An 8,202-nucleotide genomic window follows, 5' to 3' on the forward strand; every position below is an offset into this window, starting at 1 on the left:
TGACAGACGGACCACAGTTCCAGCGGTAGTGATGCGGCGGCCACGTGAGAACAGCCGGCTTCTCATGGAGCAGTCTCACGCAACGTTGCCCCATTCACACTCAGTATACGCTTACAACCAGTGTGTATGCCCATCAAGGGGCTTCACGTGGATGGGCCAACTGCGTATTGCGTGTGAGGGTCTATATGTGCGTGAGTCTCTTCATTTGAAGGCTCCTGCGGATACATCACATAGTAAAAGGTGCATAGACTGTAAATCCGCGTGAGACTCTACAACAAGCTTTCTCAATCATTGCTAGCTGTACAGAGTGTGAATGTAATGTTTCAGGTGTCATTATCAAAAACACACTTGTACCTGCATGAGACGCTCTCCATAAGACAATTTAGCGATTAAACTGCCAGCTTCTCATGAAGGAATCTCACGCAACGGCTGCATTCATACGCATAATACCGTTTACAGTGTGTGTGGGTGATCTGGGGTGAATTGGGGGCCCTTTTAACCATCTTAAATTTGTAACAATTCACCTGATTTTTCATTACAGAATCACATTATTATGGTTATTTAGCTTTCATTTAATTTAGCTTTGTATATAGCACTTTTATATACTCTAATTGTGCTTTACAATACAACATACATATAAATCAATATGCATACATGTACATATCAATCATTAATATCAATCAATGTTAAACATTTTGGTGATGCAATAAATTATATTTTAATACCTAAGCTACAAAAGCAGGTTTTACAGAGTAGTCTCACGTTCATTCAGGATCTGAGTCAACTAAAATATGTATGACACTCCATGGGAAGGCTACTGCACATGCATATCACATTGCAAAAGGCGCAGTGAACGTGAACATGTGTGAGACTCCACCAGATGATGTCTCAGTAACTGCAAGCTGCACAATATATGCAAACGTAATGTCTCACACGTCATTTACAACCAGTGTGTATGCACCTCAGGAGGCTTCACATGGAGGAGTCTCATGCACATTCACGTTCATAGCAAATTGTGTAATGGATGTGAAGGTACGTGCGTGAGACCCTCCATAAGAGGGCTACTACACATACAACTTTTCTTGAGCTGGCAATGGATGTTCATGTGTAGCAGCCTCCTGTTCTCATGAAGAGTCTCACACACATTTATTTGAATGTAGTTAATGTGAATGTATACTGCTGTAGCCTTTTCATGACAAAACCCACAAATTTGTTGTGTACTGTATGAAGTATATTAATGTGTATGTGCGTAAGACAAACTGTAAACTGTGAAACGAATGAGAATATCCATAAGATACAGTATTTATGAGTTCTGCTGGTGAAATCTATTAAGGCGAGGGAACAATCATTATAGTCTTTACACTCTACGACATTTTTAAAATTCATTCATTCATTATCTGTAAACCTTATCCAGTTCAGGGTCGCGGTGGATCCGGAGCCTACCTGGAATCATTGGGCGCAAGGTGGAACTACACCCTGGAGGGGGCGCCAGTCCTTCACAGGGCAACACACAAGGATACCCATGCAGAAAATGGGAGAACACACCACACTCCTCACAGACAGTCACCCAGAGGAAACCCACGCAGACACAGGGAGAACACACCACACTCCTCACAGACAGTCACCTGGAGGAAACCCACGCAGACACAGGGAGAACACACCACACTCCTCACAGACAGTCACCCGGAGGAAACCCACGCAGACAAAGGGAGAACACACCACACTCCTCACAGACAGTCACCGGGAGGAAACCCACACAGACTCAGGGAGAACACACCACACTCTTCACAGACAGTCACCCGGAGGAAACACACGCAGACACAGAGAGAACACACCACACTCCTCACAGACAGTCACCCGGAGGAAACCCACGCAGACACAGGGAGAACACACACTCTCTCCGTTCTCTCTGTCGGCTTCATGAGGTCGTCACCTGGAACGGTTTTCAGTGAACAGCTGTGGCCTCGTCGAGAGTTAATCTGTAGAACTGCTCCCTTCTGAATGTGTCGGAGACTGTAACTGGGGCTGTGCAGAGGTAGGGGCTGGTACACAGCTCTATACAGTGACCAGCTCTACTCCACCAATCACTGATGAGGAGATGGGTCCAAACTTTTGACTGGTACTCAGTGTTGTCTCTGTGTCTGCATGGGTTTTCTCCGGGTGACTGTCTGTGAGGAGTGTGGTGTGTTGTCTCTGTGTCTGCATGGGTTTTCTCCGGGTGACTGTCTGTGAGGAGTGTGGTGTGTTCTCCCTGTGTCTGCATGGGTTTTCTCCGGGTGACTGTCTGTGAGGAGTGTGGTGTGTTGTCTCTGTGTCTGCATGGGTTTTCTCCGGGTGACTGTCTGTGAGGAGTGTGGTGTGTTCTCCCTGTGTCTACGTGGGTTTCCTCCGGGTGACTGTCTGTGAGAAGTGTGGTGTGTTGTCTCTGTGTCTGCATGGGTTTCCTCCAGGTGACTGTGTGTGAGGAGTGTGGTGTGTTCTCCCTGTGTCTGTGTGGGTTTCCTTCGGGTGACTGTGAGGGTTGTGATGTGTTCTCTCTGTGTCTGTTTCCTCTGGGTGACTGTCTGTGGGGATTGTGGTGTGTTCTCTTTGTGTCTGCGTGGGTTTCCTCCGGGTGACTGTCTGTGAGGAGTGTGGTGTGTTCTCTCTGTGTCTGCGTGGGTTTCCTCCTGGTCACTGTCTGTGAGGAGTGTGGTGTGTTCTCCCTGTGTCTGCGTGGGTTTCCTCCGGGTGACTGTCTGTGAGGAGTGTGGTGTGTTCTCTCTGTGTCTGCGTGGGTTTCCTCCTGGTCACTGTCTGTGAGGAGTGTGGTGTGTTCTCTCTGTGTCTGTTTCCTCCGGGTGACTGTCTGTGAGGAGTGTGGTGTGTTATCCCTGTGTCTGCGTGGGTTTCCTCCGGGTGACTGTCTGTGAGGAGTGTGGTGTGTTCTCCCTGTGTCTGCGTGGGTTTCCTCTGGGTGACTGTCTGTGAGGAGTGTGGTGTGTTCTCCCTGTGTCTGCGTGGGTTTCCTCCGGGTGACTGTCTGTGAGGAGTGTGGTGTGTTCTCTCTGTGTATGCGTGGGTTTCCTCCGGGTGACTGTCTGTGAGGAGTGTGGTGTGTTGTCTCTGTGTCTGCGTGGGTTTCCTCCAGGTGACTGTGTGTGAGGAGTGTGGTGTGTTCTCTCTGTGTCTGTGTGGGTTTCCTCCAGGTGACTGTGTGTGAGGAGTGTGGTGTGTTATCCCTGTGTCTGTATGGGTTTCCTTCGGGTGACTGTCTGTGAGGGTTGTGGTGTGTTCTCTCTGTGTCTGTTTCCTCTGGGTGACTGTCTGTGAGGATTGCGGTGTGTTCTCTCTGTGTCTGCGTGGGTTTCCTCCGGGTGACTGTCTGTGAGGAGTGTGGTGTGTTCTCTCTGTGACTGCATGGGTTTCCTCCTGGTCACTGTCTGTGAGGAGTGTGGTGTGTTCTCCCTGTGTCTGCGTAGGTTTCCTCCGTGTGACTGTCTGTGAGGAGTGTGGTGTGTTCTCTCTGTGTCTGTTTCCTCTGGGTGACTGTCTGTGAGGAGTGTGGTGTGTTCTCCCTGTGTCTGCGTGGGTTTCCTCCGGGTGACTGTCTGTGAGGAGTGTGGTGTGTTGTCTCTGTGTCTGCATGGGTTTTCTCAGGGTGACTGTCTGTGAGGAGTGTGGTGTGTTGTCTCTGTGTCTGCATGGGTTTTCTCCGGGTGACTGTCTGTGAGGAGTGTGGTGTGTTCTCCCTGTGTCTGCGTGGGTTTCCTCCGGGTGACTGTCTGTGAGGACTGTGGTGTGTCCTCTTTGTGTCTGCGTGGGTTTCCTCCGGGTGACTGTCTGTGAGGAGTGTGGTGTGTTGTCTCTGTGTCTGCATGGGTTTTCTCCGGGTGACTGTCTTTGAGGAGTGTGGTGTGTTGTCTGTGTCTGCATGGGTTTTCTCCGGGTGACTGTCTGTGAGGAGTGTGGTGTGTTCTCCCTTTGTCTGCGTGGGTTTCCTCTGGGTGACTGTCTGTGAGGACTGTGGTGTGTTCTCTCTGTGTCTGTTTCCTCCGGGTGACTGTCTGTGAGGAGTGTGGTGTGTTCTCCCTGTGTCTGCGTGGGTTTCCTCCGGGTGACTGTCTGTGAGGACTGTGGTGTGTTCTCTCTGTGTCTGCGTGGGTTTCCTCCGGGTGACTGTCTGTGAGGAGTGGGGTGTGTTGTCTCTGTGTCTGCATGGGTTTTCTCCGGGTGACTGTCTGTGAGGAGTGTGGTGTGTTGTCTCTGTGTCTGCATGGGTTTTCTCCGGGTGACTGTCTGTGAGGAGTGTGGTGTGTTCTCCCTGTGTCTGCATGGGTTTTCTCCGGGTGACTGTCTGTGAGGAGTGTGGTGTGTTGTCTCTGTGTCTGCATGGGTTTTCTCCGGGTGACTGTCTGTGAGGAGTGTGGTGTGTTCTCCCTGTGTCTACGTGGGTTTCCTCCGGGTGACTGTCTGTGAGGAGTGTGGTGTGTTGTCTCTGTGTCTGCATGGGTTTTCTCCGGGTGACTGTCTGTGAGGAGTGTGGTGTGTTCTCCCTGTGTCTGTGTGGGTTTCCTCCGGGTGCTCCGGTTTTCTCCAGGGTGTGTTAATGCCTTGCGCCCAATGATTCCAGGTAGGCTCTGGACCCATTGTGACCGTGAACTGGATAAGCACTTACAGGTAATGAATGCATTTGAACGTGTGTGTGACTCCATGAAAAGCTAGCTTTAATTGTAAGTGTGTGAATATAATAATAATAATAATAATAATATCAGGAATACAGTACCAGTCAAAAGTTTGGACACTCAACTAAGGGAGGGTTTCCCTTGTTTTGGGTCGTTTTCCAGATGTTGTGAATGTACAGCGCCAGTCAAAAGTTTGGATACATCCTCATTCAAAAGTCTTTGTTTTTTATTATTTTCTCTGTTGTAAATGAATGTGGAAGACATTAAAACTATGAAGGAACACATATGGAGTGATGTAGTAAACAGAGAAGTGTTAAAGAAAGCAGACTATGTTTTATTCTTTAGACTCTTCACAGTAGCCCCGTCGCTTTGACGACAGCTTCACACACTCTCTCCGTTCTCTCTGTCGGCTTCATGAGGTCGTCACCTGGAACGGTTTTCAGTGAACAGCTGTGGCCTCGTCGAGAGTTAATCTGTAGAACTGCTCCCTTCTGAATGTGGCTGAGACTGTAACTGGGGCTGTGCAGAGGTAGGGGCTGGTACACAGCTCTATACAGTGACCAGCTCTACTCCACCAATCACTGATGAGGAGATGGGTCCAAACTTTTGACTGGTACTCAGAGAAATGTGTTTCTAGGCTGTCACTTTAGTGTTACACGTTTTAAATGGTGCCTTATTCACATCATTACACATTTTTAAGGGGACAGCAATGAGATATTTATCCTTGAGGGTCCCGCCACATTGACAGTGTTTCTTCGAGCCCATTGAGAGTCAATGTGAACATCCCAGAGTGCTGAAGATGTTCATTAGCAGTCATGGAGAGTACATAGTGCTGAGTTACAGCGGTGGAGGCAGCTACTTGGTCACTCAGCAGTTTAGTTCCATCTTGTTAAGACCGGGGTGTGACTTCTTTTCTTACTGGAAGACAGTCCTCCAGCTTCCTAGGTGTCCATTTATCAACAACCGTCAAAGTCGTACAGATCATAAAAAACACAAATACTCAAAACTGTAGCAAGGAATTCCTTTATTACAAATGTATCAGCATGGTCAGGACATTTCAAAGAGAGAGAGAGAGAGAGATAAATACTGTCTGAGGTACAGGTCTTCCAACATGAAATGATAATGATAAGTGCTTATGTGCCACATCAGAAAAGGGTATAGAATAATTATAGAAATTTAATTCAATAAATTAAAACAGTAAAAATGACAGAAGTGGAAGCGCTGGTAACCAATGAGTCTCTAAAGTAGCAAGGCAAAGTTGGTCTTGGTAGAGAGCCCACAAGCCCTTCTTTTTTTTTCCTTTTCTTTTCTTCTTTTCTCCGACCAGTTTCACAAAGAGAGAACGAAATATTGCCATGCTAAAGACAACAGCGGCTAGAAAAAAGCGTCTACCTCTGCGGTTTGCTTTGTGACTTGGTTTCAGAAGGGCTGGGCATAAGGCAACCTGACGCTGGCTCGGCGTTTGTGTCCAACATGCAGCAGAACCACTTCAGAAAAGTGTCCTTGGATGCGATGCTACATTGTAAAAATTGATTCAGTAATTCAGGGCGGGCTGAACTTCGTGACTCGGGAGGGTTCGCTCCAGCTCTCGATCCCGTGAGACGATTAAAGTCACGTGTAGACGTATGATGGTTCGTCCAACATCTGATTCTCTGTAGGTCTGTAGCTGGAGGAAGGCATTCACAGTCATGGAACACTGACTCAACACATAGTCCTTGGCTCGAGATACTCGCATTAAAAAAAAAAAGAATTGGTGGTAGATATTTTCCCAAAAAGACAGGGTACAGCTGTATCTTACGATCACTGTTGGATGACTTTCGATCCATTAAGGTGACATCATCTCTATGATAATCAGCACTGAAGTAATAATGCCTCGTGGCCTGATTTCCCACAGCCCATACGCACTTTATCAACCTGAGTACTTCTGAAGCACTGCTGTACAATACTCTCCCTCAGGTCTAAAGCAAGGTAAAGGCTTCTCAGCTAATGCCTGGGTGTGTTGCGTACAATTTTAAACAGTACAATGTACAGTACTGTGCAGTGCAAAGGTTTTCGGCACCTGAGAAAAAGAGATTTAAAATCCTATTTATCTGAGTATTGTTTATTAGGCTTCAAGCACTCAGTGCGCAGAACCCTATTGTTTTTGTTACGGGTTTTCTTATTTTTCTTTTTGTCCTGTAAAAGTCATTGTGTAGAAGAGACCGTAGGTCGTACAGACTCCCCACTTGGAGGGTAGATGTAGTTTGTGTGCATCTCGGAGGACAACAAAAATTACACTGATTGGCCTAATGGTGGCGCTATAGCGAAGTGAAACACATTTAGGTTCATATCTTCTAAACCATGAGGTGTAGAGACAAATATTTTTTCCCCTGATTCCTTGGGTCCTGACAACTCAAAAATGGGTTAGTCAAAATGTAGTTCCGCCCACTTTAATTTTGCGCTAATTTGCAAAACATACTTTTGCGAACTTGTCCGTGGATTTTTGTCTAATTCTCTTGAGCTTGGTGCCAAAATGAGTCTGAAGGTTAAAATTTATCAAAAAAAAAAGTTGAAATTTCGATCCAATATGGCCGCTATATGCAAACTAACCTCTTCGGCTTATCGTATGTTTTACTTAAAAGTTCATAACAATTTCAAACTCAATAGTGTTCAAATTTCAAATTCCATTATCCATTATCTGTAACCGCTTATCCAATTTAGGGTCGCGGGGGGTCCAGAGCCTACCTGGAATCATCGGGCGCAAGGCGGGAATACACCCTGGAGGGGACGCCAGTCCTTCACAGGGCAACACAGACACACACACATTCACACCTACAGAAACTTTTGAGTCGCCAATCCACCTGCAACGTGTGTTTTTTGGACTGTGGGAGGAAACCCACGCGGACACGGGGAGAACACACCAACTCCTCACAGACAGTCACCTGGAGCTGTGTGACTGTGACACTACCTGCTGCGCCACCGTGCCGCCCAATTTCAAATTCCACTTCCAGATATGATTCTGAGCATGTCAAAGGAGGAGCCAATATTCATATAGGGGGCGCTGTAAATGCTACATGTTTATATTTTGAAACCTATTATTAGAATAAAAACTGAAAACATTATTTCAGTGTGTGAGATTGTGTATGTGAGAATGTGTTAACTTTTTCCACATCTCTCCTGGTGACAGTCCAGTGTCATCTGAGGTTAATTTTTGAGGTTAATAAATACTTCATTGTGTTAAATCAAGCGTGATGTAATACACTTTGTTCTTCATTCGCTCACAACACAGCGACTATGTTTTAGAAAATAAACGTGTTTTTGTTTTTATTGTAATGATATATAAAGTTATACCAGCACCACGCTTTACTGAGGTACATTTCTTAAATATGTAAAAAGTCATTGTAGATAACAATAATTATTGAAGGTGCCTAAGACTTTGCACAGTACTGTACTTCACAGAGGTACAACAGTTTAAAGTTTCACTACTATTCACTGTTCACGATTACACTCGGTTTTCAAACAGCCTTCAAGCCACAACTTTCTGCCTTGGCATCGACGG

The sequence above is a fragment of the Hoplias malabaricus genome, unplaced genomic scaffold (assembly GCF_029633855.1).
Source record: "Hoplias malabaricus isolate fHopMal1 unplaced genomic scaffold, fHopMal1.hap1 H_1, whole genome shotgun sequence".
In the NCBI taxonomy this organism is placed as follows: Eukaryota; Metazoa; Chordata; class Actinopteri; order Characiformes; family Erythrinidae; genus Hoplias; species Hoplias malabaricus.